At 47.2% G+C, this 16575-nt stretch overlaps 1 protein-coding gene across 1 annotated transcript in view; it reads right to left on the bottom strand.

The window, feature by feature from the left end:
• Window positions 1–16575, bottom strand: part of TRABD2A (TraB domain containing 2A) — a 97353-nt gene that overhangs the window by 38705 nt on the left and 42073 nt on the right. The window lies entirely within an intron of this gene.

Genomic DNA, 16575 nt, shown 5'->3' with positions numbered 1-16575 from the left:
CTCTGCCTCAGCTTCTGGGGGTGGGGCGCTGTCCTGCCTCCCCGTCTGCTCCCCAGCACACAGGAGGCTCAGGCAAGGAGCTGCTGGCTGCAGCTTCTCTATCTCTACATCTCTGGGGGATGCAATGGGGCAAGTGACCCAGCACCTGAATGAGATCGGGGGCAGGGTAAGGGCTGGCAGACAGAGGTGTGGCGCGGGAGAAGGAGAGCAGTGGGCAGAGGCATTTTTGTCCATGCCCAACTAGGGCAGTACGTAAACAAGGATCTCTGAGCGCTACCTGACAGCAGTCTGCCTTCTGGATGGACGCGGCTGCCCGCATTGGTCTATGAAGCACAATTACTTCCTCTTTGACAGCTACCTTGGCTAAAATCCAATGTCCGGAACCAGTGATCTCGGGCAGGCTTTATTCCTCCAAACTAGAGCTCTCCTAAGCACCAGCAGTGCCTTGAGCCAGGCAAGTGAAGCTTTACAGACCACTGGAAGCCAGTCCTGGGGCTGGGACACTGATCTCAACTGGCTGCATTTCAGAACTGGAAACTTTCCTTCCCAGTTTTCACTTTCCAGGGAGCAACATCCTCATTTCAGTTCCAGCTATCCAACCTACAGCTCTGCGTGGTATTGCAGGTAGGCATCAAGTAAGAACAACTTCTGGGCCAACCATGCAGATTAGCGTGGGTGTGCTCTGGCTGCTTGCGCAGGACCCATTTATACCATCAGCACCCATGGGGTGTCATCAGAGAGCTCAAAGGAACTCAGTACTTTGCAAAATCAAGCCAGCAGCATGGGAAGCAAGGAAAGTCAAGAGATGCCACATGCGCAGGCATCAGCAGCGTCCTAATCTCTTAGAGTAACTCATGAAGTGCACATCCAACAATGTCATTGCTAAAAAATACTGCCTCTGGCTGCAAAAGCTGTGCGGTGGCATTTGCTGGACATAGAACATGACATGTTTGTCCCAGACTGGTTACAATGCAGTTAGTGTCTTCAAAGGACCCTGCTGCATTTAGGAACTGTGCTTAAAATCCGCCCCACACAATTATTTGAACGAACAGCGCCATTTCAGCTGTTTGCAATACCAGCTGCTGCTTCAAGCTGTGCTCCTGTGGAAGTTTATCTTCCGTAAACAATCCCTGATTGATAGTCCCGGGATTTCATAGCAAGGAGAATTCCTGAGCTCATGTACTCAAAGTGCTTAATCTGGGTGACTGACTTGAATCAGAGTTGGTAACTCTTATCTAGCGTTACTGCTAGGAGATCAAGTTATTCTCATGACAGAGGGATGACCTGGGATGCCCACCGGAGTGAGATTTTCAAGATCTGATTCTCATCTCACTAACCAGATACTCTAACCCAGAAAACGTTCTTCTGAGTTTCTCAGGAGCACGAAAACAAGTACACAATCGGAATCAGGCCCACACCGGATCGAGAGCCTTTGAATGGGATGACAAGTATCAGAAGGGTGGCTGCCTTAGGCTGAATCTACAAAAACGAGAACTCCTGTGGCACCTTATAGATTAACAGATTTATTGGAGCAGAAGCTTTTGTGGGCAAAGACCCACTTCGTCAGATACATCTGATGAAAAGGGTTTTTGCCCACGAAAGCTTCTGCTCCAATAAATCTGTCTGTCTATAAAGTGCCACAGGAGTTCTCGTGGTTTTGAATAGGGTGCTGGCACAAAGTTAAAGTCGTCCCCTCCCCCTGACCCTGCAACAAGTAGGAACACTGAGCTCCTGGATGCTGTTGGAAAAGGCAGGAGAGAATCCCAACAAGGAAAAGTCAGACAGAAATTTGCAACAGTAAATTGCAAGAAACCTTTATAATCAATTCTGCATGGCTGAGGGGTGTTTCAATTAAGCCGAACCATACAGAAGATAGAATTCTATTCTGCGAGTATCTCCTGTGTCACACTGTAGTATATTAACTCAGAAATCTCCCTTGCACTGAGATCCACAGGAAAGCACGCCACATTTGGTCTCCTTTCAGAAATACTCCTTCCCCCGCATCCCACCCCACTCCATTAAGTGCATTCACACCAGCATCAAAGCCAGGCCTGAAAAGATGTATTCGGAGAACAAAAGTAACACGTTTATTAGAAAAGGCGCCCCCACCCTCCACCTCCACCTCACACCTCTGACTTTCACTGAGACCCCTCTCCCCTCCCCACACCCCCCTTCCCAGCCCTTTTCGTACTGTGGAAAAAAATTGATTAAGCTCTCTGGGGTGAGAGTGTATACACACACACACACACACACACACACACACATACACACCCACACACACACATTGCTGCAGGTCTCTTTCTCCTCCCTGAGATTTCCTCAGCTGTCAGGAGACACTTGTCCCCTTTGCGGGCATTGTTGGAGCAGCCTGCTAGGCTAAGGGGGTGGGGACGACGGACGGGGTTAGAGCCCGGCAGATGCCTTTTTTGTCAAAGACAAGAGACCCCCTGCCATCCTCTCCACTTTTCAGCACTTTCATCCAGGCCGGATCAAAGTGCTGCTCTGCATATGAAAGGACCCCGGCATTATGCACCGCAAATTAGCCCATCGCCACCCCGCTAGCCTCCCCGTCCTCCCAACAAAAGCGCTCACATCTGTTCCATCATTTGCCTCATCTTCTGGGGGGGTTTCTCGCTCTCAGTTTTGAGGGCCATTCAGCCCCTTGAATTATAGTTTGGGGGAGCATCTTCCTTGCGACGGGCCAGCTCAGCCAGACAATTTGCTTTTAACTGTCGTCCGCCGTTGCGGCGGCTTTGGTGTCCGGCCTCAGCTCCTCATTGCATTGGCTGCCGTCGCCTTCTCCATTGAGCCCTGCGCTCCCTGAAGAGCTCCTTTCTCTTCCCCTCTTCACCTGAAGGGGACCGTTCCCTCTGCGCAAGTGAGCACAGCCGCCCCGAATCAAAGGGGGACTCCAATCAAAGGCACCGTGGCAATGAAAGTCAATAATCCTCCTTTGTCATGGTAATGGGTCCCACTGAGCACCAAGAAGAAAGCAGGACTCCTGGCTTAGAGGCAAGGCACTTCTCAGATGTGCTCTAGCTGCATCTCAGCTCCCATTGACGTGAAAGGCTGGGAGAGCGCCCTTCACAAAGCCTGGCACCTGAACCTCCCTGCTACCGCAAGTAACCCGGCACAGACCACTCAAGGCCTGGCGACAGCAGGGGTCTCACGTAGCGAGCAGCCCGAACGCTGCAGGGGGACTGAGTATGAACTGTGCTCGTAACCATCCCCTCCCAGACCATTCCCCAGCGCAAACCCCGTTCCCACCTGACAACTAAGGGCAGAGAGAAAAGGAACAGGTTCCCTTATCCAATTTGTTTTTCAGGGTTAAAAAAATCAGATTTATGAGACAGAGAGGGAGAGAGAGAGAGAGAGGGAGATGCACACACATGGGCTTAAGTGTCCTGAAATCACTTCTAAGATACCGAAATCCCATTCAGGTAGCAGAGCTGCATCCGCTGATGGCAACTGACAGGGAAAACACCTAGGTCTCTTTTTGCTCGTGGTGCTGTTTCGTTTATTGTATTTTTATTCTTAAAAGGTGGAGCCATACCTCAGGTCGGTGCAAGCATTACATGCCCATCAGTGACCCTTCTACAGCTGGGTAAACTGAGGCAGAGAGAAGTCATGCAACTTGCCCCAGCTCAGACAGAGTGTCACTGGCAGAGCTGGTAAGGGGACTCTGAGGAGTAGACTGCATTGGTACATACGGCGACCAAACTCCAGCTTGTTGCAATTCCAAAATGGAACTGCAGCTAATTGATAGGTACTTAATTACTTAATATTTGTAAAGTGGTAGCACCATGTAACCGACAACCCCTCTCACAAAGGCTTTACAGTACACTGAGGCAGAGGGAGGGCAGTGACTACACCATTTCTGAGTGGTTCTTTACATACCCAATGGCAGAGGTACACCCCACGTTAACAGCCATAACACCACCACCACCACCACCACCACCACCTTGAATTCATCTGGTGCCTTTTGTTCCAATATCTTAGAGTGCTTTGCAAACTTTAAGCTTACAACACAGCTGATAGTGCAAATAAATCTCATTTTCTTTATCAGTGAACCTCTCTCACTAAATACATCTATGCAAGCTACATAAAAAGGACATGAAGGCAGCAAAGTCAATCACTCAAAAGTAAACACCAGAATCAGAGGTGCTCATGTCATAGAATAATAGGGCTGGAAGAGACCTGAGGAGGTCATCTGCTTCAAGCAGCATCAACCCCAACGAAGTCATCTCAGCCAGGACCTTGTCAAGCCAGGACTTAAAAACCTGCAGGGAAGGTGCAGGGGCCCGTGGCGCGGCAAGAGGAGAGGTCCCTTTCCGCTGTACTGCTGCTTAGCCAGTCGGTCCCCAGCCTATAACAATGCTTGGGATTCTTCCGTCCCAAGCGCAGAACTCTATACTCTTCCTTGTTGAGCCACATCAGATTTCTTTTGGCCCAATCCTCCATGTGTTCTAAGCAACTGCAAACACAATCTTCTTATGAAAAGTACCAGGCAACTGTAATGATAGGTGTCATTATCTGTGCACTCCTGGGCACACACAAAAACCTGTAAGAGTCTCCTACCGGCATATCTGCTGACTTGACCACACCTTTCACCAGGTAGATGCTTCCACGACTCAAGATACACAACGCTAAAACATTTAGACCAATTACATCACTTCCGTGTCAGAATGACTGTAGTGGTAATTTATTCCTGTTTCAGAATTCCCCTTGTCCTGAGTAAGACAGAAAAATCCCATGCTAAGCCAAACCTCTTTAGAATTAATAAACACGGGCTACGTCTACACTAGGCAAAGTAAGTTGACCACAGATATGCAATTCTAGTGACAGCAATTGCATAGCTAGAATCAATGTATCTGCGCTTGGCTAACTAGGCTGCCTCTACTGCAGAAGGGCAATGGGAGAGTTTCTTCCATCAACCTCCCTTACCCCTCGCATCTTGCAAGGAGTACAGAGGTCGACCGGCCCCTGAAAGGTCGATTTCACACTTCCCTACTAGACACATGAAACTGAACCCCAGAAGATCAACCCTCAGCAGGTAGATCTTCTAGGGTAGTGTAGACATAGCCTCAGTAAGATCTCTGAGGCAGGGACTTTTTGTTCTCTGCCTGCATAGCCCCTGGCACGGTGAGATGTTTTTCCCTGTCTGGGCTCCTATAAACTAAGATAAGGCAAATAAATAAATAACAATAATGGTGACAAGTATCAGAGAGGTAGCCGAGTTAGTCTGTATCTTCAAAAGTAACAAGAAGTCCTGTGGCATCTTATAGACTAACGAATATTTTGGAGTATAAGCTTGCATAGGCACGAAAGCTTATTCTCCAAAATATCTGTTAGTCTATAAAATGCCACAGGACTTCTTGTTAATAATGGTAAAGGCATTTCAGTATTTATGGCCCCAGATTTGAAGCAACCTAGTTTTAAAGATGTGTTGGATTTTTTTCATATTATTGCCAGAGGATGTTGCGAATGCCAAAACTGTAACAGTGTTAAAAAAAAAGAGCTAGAAAAATTCATGGAGGTTAGGTCCATCAGTGGCTATTGGCCAGGACGGGCAGGGAGGGCGATCCTAGCCTCTGTTTGTCAGAAGCTGAAAATAGGTGACAGGGGATGGATCAGATGCTGATTACCTGCTCCGCGGATTCCCTCTGGGGCACCAGGCTTTGGTCACTGTCAGAAGACAGGATACTGGGTTAGATGGACCTTTGGTCTGACCCATTCTGGCTGTTCTTGTGGTCTACATCATGGCATTAGTGGAGCTCTGAAACCTGAGTTCTGGCTTCTGTCCAGAGCTATAGATCCCGGAGCAATAAAGCTTAAAGCATTTAGACTAGCATCTCAGAACACGACAGCCCAGCAACCATTCTCACCAGCTCCGAGAAGCTAAAAGCAGGATACTTCTTTCTACAGTGTATCCGTAACAGTGTGCTGTGACACTTTTGCCATTTTAGGTCTGTTTACAAATAAAACATCCACAATTAAACAAGTAGTCTTCCAGCAAGGTGAAACCTGGGGTAAGACAGACAAATCAGACTCCTGGAAGAAACATAGCAGTCTGGAAAGGCTGAGAGTCACTGATCTAGGCCAACCACAGTTCAGATGAACCCAAACAATAATCATATCCCTTCTTGTAACTGTGCCACAGGAAACTTAAAAGCCAACTGTAACTTTTCTAGCTTGGAAAACATGTTCCTTCAAAATGTTCAAACACTAATAGAATATTTTTCCACACAACAGAACAATTAGGCTTCAGGGGTCTGACTGCTGCTGCAGACAGAACAAGGACTTTGAATGAGCATTTATGTTACAGCAATTTAAAGGACCTTTACGTTGGTTTCTGGCCCTGAACTGGAAGGAGGTGCAATGGGAAGGTGTCTTCCAAGGATCTCAGTGGAGTAGCCATGTTAGTCTGCAGCTTCACAAAAAACCAAAACAGAACAAGAAGTCCTGTAGCACCTCACAGGCCAACTAACTTCCCAGGGTATTGGCAGCAGCAAGAGTTTGGGTCTGAGGCCATGGTTGCGAAGACAAACAAGAACTGACCCTTGAGAGGGTTCCTTACTAGGTTCAGTCGCATCTAGAGATTTGGTTTTTCAGGTCTTCAAGGCCCTCAGCAGGCAGAAGAGGGGCCAAAACTTTCAAAATACAGGAGCCCAAAGCTAGGAGCTTATGTTCATGTTTCCAGAGCTTAAAACCAATAGCCTCATTTTCAGTTGAAATCAATGGCAACTGCCGGGTACGCTGCATTTTGGAAGTCAAGTTCCTTACTTATGACTAGTAACTGGACAAAGCAGCCTAATGTTAGGCTCCCCGTTATTTTAAAATCCAGGTTGTGGGAGGGTTCCCCTGTGTTTCTCTTTAAAGAGTTTATTCTCTGCCTACTCAGTAAGGCTACCTGGGGTTTGTAACTGCGACTAGTAGCTTTGACTCATCCACAAGAAAGTTCACAGGGCTGGTAAGTTATTTCACTTGCTCACTCAAAGTATGAATGCTTTCAGCCCGTTAACTTTGGCATTAAACATCCAGTGGGATGAGACCAGGTTTTAATACACTGAAAACTCAAAGCAGAGCCTAACCATCAACGCTCTTTGCGACCAGTCCTTGGAATTTCCCTTCCATTGCTAAATACAGTAAAACAACATTTGCACTGTAAAATAGTTGCAGTAAAGAAACACTCGGGGCCTGCAGGAGGTATACAGAGGCTGGCTCAAAGATTCCCGGAGGAACTCAGAATATCCGAATTTACATCCTTTAAACAAGTAGTACTGTCCTTCAAAATGGACAACGAAGATCTGCAGGTTGAAAGTGAGGGCTGTTCTACCAACCAGTAAAACTATGATTATTTCCAGACAAGTGAAATTCAGAATAGTTGATTATGCACATCTTCATCACCTTAGGTGACCAGCAGCCACCTTAATGCTGTCTGGTTGCCACAGTTTAAGATCTTGATAGTCCAATAATTTTGCCAGTGGCCTCACTGAGTCGGTCACCTTCCACAGGACAGTTCTCAGCACATGGTCAGATGTGCTCACTGCCAAGGCCTAAGCTAACATTTCCACAATACTCCCTGGAAAGCATATGTCTCTGCTAAGAGCACCTGATTTCATGAGCAAACACAGCCAAAAAAGCATGGTTTTCACCAGGAGTGGACAATTTTTGACAGGGGCCCCTCCAAGAATTTGGTAAGTGGCCAAGGGCTGAACTTTTCTATGGGGGGTGCAGGGTCTGGGAGGGAGGCTGGGTACAGAAGGGAGCTCAGGATAGTGGACTGGGGTGCAGGGGAGGGTGTGGGCTCTGAGAGGAACACTGGGTGAAGAAGAGGGTTGTGACTTGGGGAAGGGGATTTGGAGGCAGGGTCTGGGAGGGGCGCAGGAGAGGATTCTGGCTGGGGGAAGGGGTGCAAGGGGAATGCAGGATCTGGGAGGGAGTTGTAACCTGGGGGAAGGGGAGATTGCAGAGGGCTTGGGCAGTGACATGCAGCAGGGAGTTTGGGAGCAGGAAGGGCTGGGGTGCCAGAGGCAGGCTCTGTCCAGGGGGTGTTCACGTAAGTGGCTCCCAGCTGGCCGCCCTGCGGGACCCCAGTGCGGGTGCTCTCTCTCTCTCGAGATGAACAGGCACATGGAAGGAGCTGCCAGATGTCTGGAGCAGCCTGGGGCTGCAGAAGGCAAAAAGCCTGCCTGGAGGCCCCAGTGGGGCAGGATGGGTCAAACGGCTCGACGGGCCAGATCAGACCTGCGGGCTAGATCTTGCTCACTGCGGCTTTTACAGGTAAAATGCCATCTCCTGTTACTGGGGCAGGTGACGGAGCTCAGGAAGGCCTGGAGTTGTCCAAGGTGACATAGCAAAACAAGAACAAAGCACTAAAAGAGTATTTGGCACCTGCCTCTGGCCTATGAAACAAAAAGTCTCTCCGGACCTCTGACTAGCTTTCAAACCCACTTGAAGTGATCAGAGAAGAGCTCAGTGTAACCGGTGAGGCAATCTCCTTTTTTGATGGGAAATCTGACCGACTAGCAGCACAAGAGAACTCTGCGGCGACCTGCAGGTTTGAAAGATGTGGGAGCAAATTACCAATAGAATCACCTGCTGCTTGATACAATCAAGGATAGAAAACGGCACTAGCCCACAATCTCATGCAGAACAAAACCGCAGTCATGTAGCACTTTAAAGATTAACAAAATGATTTACTAGTCTTTAAAGCGCTACTGTTTTGTTTTGTTAGAATACGACTGACCCGGCTACTTCTCTGTTACTACTCAATAGTCTAGTCCAGGTTGTACCTCTCTAGTCCAGCACTCTCTCGTCTGGCAACATCCCTAATCCAGCATGATTTCAGTTAGCTGGACAATCACTTATCATGGGTATGGCCAAGATCCCCGTGGTCCCATTAAGTTTGTTTACAGCCACCAGTCCTGGCTCTCAGTGTTCTGGGCTGTTGCTTGGCTGTAATTTACCCCTATATGTCTTCTAAGAGCCCAGCAAGCAATGGAAGTGTTAGTAATGCTGATAGACAATATTGACCTCCCGTGGTCTTGTCCGGCACCAGTCAGGTTCCAAAGGTGCTGGGCTAGAGAGGGTCAGCCTGCGCTTGCAGCATGCCTGGGCCAAGGAAATGGAAAGGCCAAAGAGGTTCTGAATCTCCCACGCTGACTGACATGCTGCAAACACAGTGCCAGTCACACGCAGCCAGATATATTCCCTGCTCCACCAAATGGACGGCTGTCAAGGAGCTGCTTCTGGGTCTTGGATTTTCTGCACCAGCCGTGAGACGGGTTAGGGCGGGGATCATGGGCCAGCTGAGATAACCAGAATGGAATGGGCTCTGGCCACACCCCTCCTGTCTGGCCCGTCTTCTGCACCTCTGAATGAAGCTGCATAGAAACTTGCTTGTAAGCCCTCTGCACCTCTGGGGATTCTCCCAAGTCAAGGGACCCCGAACAAGGTGCTCTCAGGCAGTGTTCCCTCCAATTTTTCCCATCCATGGGCAGAATAATTTTGTTATGTGCACCACCAGTAGACACACACGCTGCTGGCTGCGGGTGCTCCGCTAGTCCGCTGGGGGGCACCTGAATCTCTCCTGGGTGGCCGCCCAAACATTCAGCTTACAAGGAACTCTGCTCTCAGGTGATTTCCATTCCCTTTCAGCAGATTCAGCATCATACAGTGACCAGAGAAGTAGCTCCATAGCATCGAAGAGAAAGGGGCAGAGAATGGGTTTGCAGGATTTTGTATTTGTTCTTGTTCACTATCCATACACAAGAAAGGAATCCGAATTAACACCCCCATCCCCCAAGAACCCCATCAAATAAGGACCATCAGGCAAGTATAAACAATGCTGTGCTGGGGGCCCCCAGCTGGTGGCCCCATGAACACTCAGAGAGTCTTTTAGATAGTGGGCAGGCCCGAGCCAGGCTTTGGAAAATGCTGCGTTGTTGACATAGTTGTGATGTGAGAGGTGTGGGGCAGGGAAGGGATAGCACAGTGGTTTGAGCATTTGCCTGCTAAAGGCAGGCTTGTGAGTTCCGTCCTTGAGAAGACCCTTTATGGATTGGGACAAATAGATGCCAGGGATGGTGCTTGGTCCCACCAAGTGTGTGGGGGGGACTGGACTAGATGACCTCCTAAAGTCCCCTCCAGTTCCAGGTGATGTGTATCAATTACAACTTAACAAAAAAAAATTCTTTGGGAGGGGGAACATATTGGAAGCCCCCAGAGCATGTGCCCTCTACCTTAATCTCACTAACAAAGCCAACACTTCATGTTGAGCAGCTTTCCTGGAAGAGGGCCCCAAGATCCCTGATAAAGGGGTTTGCCCTCATGCTGCCTGGGTTCCCGAACAGGTGCATGCTGTGTAAGCAAACACGTTCCCTCAGAGAAACGCCCAAACTGTCAGTCTCTGATTTCTTTCCCAACACAAAGCCAGCATGGCTGGCCATGAAGCCTGTTACTGCTCAGCAGGGAGCAACAGTCACAAATAAATGTCAAAGCAGAGGTGGGATGGCACTGGATTTAGTAAGTAAAAATGGGACTGAACCATAATTTGCTTATGTGTTGTACCCCATCCCCATGTTTTTGACTACACTGTCGCCCTCTGGGGCATGGGTTGCCATCCCTGATCTGTTTGGACAGCACCGAGTCCATCTGCAGCCCTACCACAAACATCCATAATAATTGCAAAAATACAACAAGCCAAAAACTCAAACGAGAAGCCCTGCAGCTTGCTTGCGGCGGCGTCTCAAACGGTGCATGCCGGGCTTGTGTTAAGTCACTCAAGCAACGACCCCAGTTACTCACCACTTCCCAGTGAAACCAGACTGAGGGGTTAACCAATGGTTCTCAGCCCTGACACGGGCTCTTCGCTTTCCCCTCCGGGAGCACCCGGGCCAGCCCCTCCCGCTCTGTAAGCTCACGCCGTTCAGAGGCAGGGTCCCCACTTCCCTTTAATCTTCACTTAGCCGGGACATGCCCTTCAGACAGGCCTTAATTACTTCTCTCCTCCACCATTACACCTCTCCATCCCTGCCTGCAGTTCTTTGCCCAGCTCTCGCAAATTGATCATCGTGCTTCTGCTCAGAGCCAGCCGGTCCACAGGACAAACTGGGGCAGCTGCCCCAGGTCCCGCATTTTGGGGGGCACGGCAGCAGTGTGCAGCTGCAGGGGGTCACTTCCTCTTGCCCGCCCATCACACCTGTGTGTGGCACAAGCAGCAGGCTGCCAGGCTGCTCCGTTGCACCGTCCCGCACCCTCCCAGCCCCCTGAGCCTGGCCCCTCCCTGGCAGGGGGGAGTGGCCCCCACTGCCTGGGAAGAAGCAGGGCTCAGCAGGCTGGGAGGCAGGATGCAGCGGAGCAAGCTGTCACTTGTACCACCTGCGTGGTGCATGTGAGGGGAGGTGACCCCCTGCAGCTGCCAGCACACCCTGCCCCACGTAACCCCGGGTCCAGTTGGTCAGGGACAGGGTAACGGAGTGGGGGAGCAGTGGTGCCTGCAGGGTGGGGTGCTGCCCAGGGCCCCACACCTGGGGCATTTGGGTGGGGAGGTGGGTCAGCCCTAGGCCCTTCCCCACCCTCCAGGACAGCACTACTTCTGTTAATGAAGTGTCATGGGGTGTTCACCCCACACAGGCCTCAGAGTTAATGAAGCTGGGAAAGGTCATTTAACTGGGTAAGCCACAGCTAAGGAGAATTATGTGGCCTAACCAGCCCCTGAAGCATGACAGAGCCCATTGAGAAGAACAGGCAAAGCTACTCGAAAGCCAGGCAGCTGGCAAGAGCAAGGGGCTGCCGTGAGGGAGCCTGCCGACCCTCTCTGGCCATTCGAGAAATGGAAGCAAGCTGAGGGGAGAGAATACGGGGCTGGATGGATCATTGGTCTGACCCAGTATGCCCATTCTCACGTTCTAAGAAGTTTTGTCTTGCTTCATTCTTTTTTACACCCCCTATGTGATGGGATTGGTGGTGTTTATGTGTCCATCATAACTTCAACTGAACGTCCAGTTATTTACATTACAGTGATTCGTGACTCCCTTTCCCTTATTTCTGCATGGAGATGTCCCAGGAGTGGCGTGTACCCGGTAAGTTGGCCTGTGGTTCTAGGCACTTAAAGGTACAGGGCTCAGGGTCACACTCTGAACCAAACCCCAGTTTCCAGATAAATCCAGTTGCTGCACTTCAGCTTTCGACCCTTCTGGTTGCGGGTTTGTTCCACTTTATCACAGCGCCCTCAGGGAAGTGATCACTTAAATCACTTCAGCGCTCAACAGGTCACCTGAACACAACCGGAGCTGCTCAATCCAGACCCACAGACCTGCCCCCAATGCATTCCAGTGTAGTACGGTCTCTGGGGAGAGCGGCCTGTTACCGCCCAGCGCCTCTGCTTTGTAGTGACACATCAATTGCTATCCCCTTACGTCTTTTAAACCCTCCAGCTCACCCGGACTTTTCAGCAAGAGTTGCCAATGGTTCAGAAACATCATTGGCTAAACCCCTTTAAAAACACCTTACAACGGCCGTGTGCCAAATTGCAGTAATTTATCAATACAGTGCTTTCTGCATCATTTCCACCACCCGGAGAATTGCTGCACTTCGCACACACTGGAAACAAAAGAGTGCTTTTCAGTTGGCCTATCTCCACTGCAGGTAGCAGCTTCCTGACACAGTCATATGTACTTATTAGCACATTTTATCTGATGACCTCAAAGTGCTTTACAAACATTATGACCTGGTCTATGCAGTTTTTGCACTGGGACACCTACAGGCTGAACTTCTCTCATGCAGCACCCTCAGGTCCTAACTGGCGCCAGATGAGAAAATTTGCCAGACCATGGGAGGTCAATATTGTTTAGCAGCATTACCAACACTTCCACTGCTGACGGGGATCTTAGAAGACATTTGGGGGTAAATTACAGCTAAATAACAACACAGAACACTGAAAGGCAGGACTTGTGGCTATAAATAAACTTTATAGGACCACAGGAAACTTGGCCATGTCCATGGTAAGTGGTCATCCAGCTACCTAAAATCGTGCCAGATTACTGATGTTGCTGGATGAGCGAGTTAACGGATTAGAGAGGTTCAACCTGTATTACAATTAGGGAATGACTTTTACCAAAACAGTTATGCTGGTATAACCCCTAATGTGGACTCATCTGAACTAGAATAAAGGTGCCTTATACAAGTACAGCCATAAGCTATACCAGTATAAGCCACCTTTATATCAGTGTAACAGCATCCACAATGCAGGGATTGTACCACTTTTGCTACTCTGGCATAGTTATGGATCACGGCACAAGGGAAGTTGAAAGGTAGAAATCTTGGGGAGATTCAGCTATTGCTGGCACCTTATCATACCTTATAAACATTTCTCTTAATACCCCTACTCTTTTTCTGGGCAAGAACAAATTGAAAGTCTTACTGAAGCCCAAGTGGATTAAGTTCACTACATTCATTTTGCCCACAAATCCTAAATATTGTACATAAAGGTTATCAAAAGTGCTTGAGCATAATGTATTCTTTTTATGAACTTGCATTGCTTGCATGTCGCTGAACCATATTTATTTTCTGATATACCCAACTAGAGCTGTACGAGCAACAGATATTGTGTTTCACTGGCAATTCCAAAAAACCTCTGAGGGTGTGAAGATTCGTAACAGGGTGAAACTGAAAATGAATGTTTTTGAAATTTTCAGCAAATTAAAACATTGAAAAAAATCAGGTAGAACTAAACATTTCACTTTGACAAAACTGAACTATTTTGATTTTGACTCTTTATGATGGGGCTTTTTAAAAATAAAATTAGAAGGAAATGTTGAAACAAAAAGTCATTTTGAACCAAAAAAAAATCAAAAATGTTTTGTTACCAAAAGATTGAAAAACAAAGCATTTAAAAGTTTTCAAATCCTTTTATTTAGGGCATTGGGTTTTTCTAAACCAGACCAATTTGGCAATGCTGATAGGAATATATAAATTGTCTCAATGTCACTCAATGTGTATTTTCTTCCAAAAGAAGTTCTGGCTGAAAAAATTCAACCAGTTCCCTATCTAAGTGCTTACAAATTCGAACTTTTCTTTTCATGATGTTGTAACCTTCTCCTGAGGTCAAACCATCTGGCCAGGAACTTAAACCGTCCTTTTTACCCTGTTAAAGAGGGTTACTACATTTGTTTCTGCCAACTCTCTGGAGGTCTCACCTGTTTTCCGTGAATTTTCAAAAATGATGGCTAGCACTTCCGCTGTATCCTGTGCTAGTTCCTTTAGAAGTCTTGGACGTGTCATCTGGTCCTGCTGATTTAGAAATATTTAGTTTTACCAGGTATTCTTTTATCTGCTCCATGTTCATAACTTTCCCTGGCTAACCAACATCAGCTCTCACCACTTCCTGATGGTTCACACTTGCACAATTTATTTTAAAAAATCAGTTTGCTTCATCAGACACAGATCATCCTTCCCATCAGGCTCTGATGTTTGTCCCCTTAGAATTCAACTCTTGCCATGGATTTCCCCCACCTTCCCAGATAGGGAAAAAGCGTTATAACTATATCTCCTTACAAAAAGGTGCCTCTGTGTTTTGGTTTATTATTAATATTGCCAGCGCCTTTGGTGTGCTTCACAAATTGGCACATTTTGCATGGATTTCTTCAAGACTCTGTGGCCAAGAAAAATATAATATATTTTACTATTTCCAGGTTTGCTATTTAATTTAAATAGTGAAAAAAATTAAACCAATGGAAACCCATAATGCAGTGGACTTAAAGTGAGTTAATTCTTGCTTACAATTATTTAGCTAAAGTGCATTTACACTAAGGGTTCGCAGTGGTTTAACTAGCAAGTTTTTGAAATTTTAATTAATCAGAGAACTTTTCCAACACGCACTGCAGGTTTTCAATGCCTCACTCCTACTGATTTTCAACAGAAGGCATCAAACTGCCATTTGCACTACCAAAAATCTGCACCCAAGTCTAGACCTCTTCTTCTTCCAAATGTGAGAACTGTTCCAATCTTTTTCACCATAATTTGTTGCAGTGGAATTTCCCTTGACTTTGCCTCCATTATAATATCATTCAATGGTCTTCCATCTATCACTGCTTCCCTAAGGTCTTGCCCAGCAAAACTCTTCCTCATTTCCAAACTATCTGTTGAAATCAAAAACCATTGACGGAAATCTTATCATACGTAGTGCAGAGAAAACACCTCCCGGGAAAAGACGAACTTGGGCATACCTAGAAATTCCACCTTAAGGTTCAACTTCACAGGCCCCTGCCCAGCTCATTCAAAGATTCAAAAGCATGTGCACTAATAAGAACATTCAGATCACCTTAACTCTGACCTCTCCAAGAACAGCCTGAAGCTCAGACAAGCTAGGAAAACTCCTCAGGTGGTGCAGATGGTCACACCTCCAAATGCAGCCATGACAGTTTACATCCTTGATCTGCCTCTTTCCCTTTAACCATTGCAAAGGTTAAATATTGCCATTTGTCAACACTAATGGGAGGACCAAAGAATCTATCAGCTGAGTTGTTTAACACTGTTCCACTCCACGCAATCCGTCCTTTGAATGATTGGAGACGATGGCCTCAGAATTTGATTGTGCCCAGAGCAGCGCTTTTGTGCTCTCTCCTTGCTAACCAATTTGCAGTAACATCCCTTACAAAAGTCTGAGTTTTGCTGAAGAGGAATTTTCACAGCAGTTTGGACGGAGAGGCTGCCAAACTCTCTTTTATATTCAAATTCAACACATTAACATGTGGTTTGAACCGGGATGGGAATTTTCTAGCTCATTATAGGGGCTCTTTTGCATACTTTGCTTTACCTAATTCTTGACTCTCCACCTCCGCCTTCTGCCCCTCTGCTCTCTGATTTGCTCATCTTGATAATATTTTTCTGAATTGTCAACCTTGATTACTATTTTTGGTTCTCTGTGCCTTAAATATTGAGCCTGTTCTGGTATGGCTATGGTCTGAAGAAGTGGGTCTGTCCCACAAAAGCTCATCACCTAATAAATCATTTTGTTAGTTTTAAAGTGCTACTGGACTGGTTTTTCGTTTTGGTAGTATGTAGACTATCTGTTCCCATGCAAAAAGTATTACACGGAGGTCCTGCTTAGGGATAAGTCTTCGTACAGCTCTACAATAGGAAAATATACTTGTTCAATAAACAGATGAAAAATAAACTCTCTGATTTGCAAGATATTTTGGTCTTTGTATGAACTATTGATATCCAATGTGTCAGAATTTCATAGCCTTAACGTTGCTTTTAACTCTTAATAGGCTATAATGATAACAACATGTTCTCCCTCTGACAATGGCTTCTTGAAGGGCGGCACAAGCAGGAAAAAGAAAATATACAAGTACGATATAAACTGCATGTTTCTACTGCACTCAGGCCATGAGCATGTGAGTAACCCCATTAAAATGTCCTAAATCTAGGCATCGTTGTGCCTGTATTGATCGTAGGATACTAGAGAAACAAGGAGGCTGCCTCACCAGCAGAAGTAGACCTAACAAAAGATGCTACCTCACTAACTTTCTCTTGCTTAAAGGTAGACACATGTTTAAGTCCCTTCCT

Source organism: Carettochelys insculpta, chromosome 5 (genome assembly GCF_033958435.1).
Source record: "Carettochelys insculpta isolate YL-2023 chromosome 5, ASM3395843v1, whole genome shotgun sequence".
NCBI classification, from domain to species: domain Eukaryota; kingdom Metazoa; phylum Chordata; order Testudines; family Carettochelyidae; genus Carettochelys; species Carettochelys insculpta.
The sequence above is the reverse complement of the archived record's forward strand: the minus strand, read 5'-3'. Positions and strand labels throughout refer to the sequence as shown.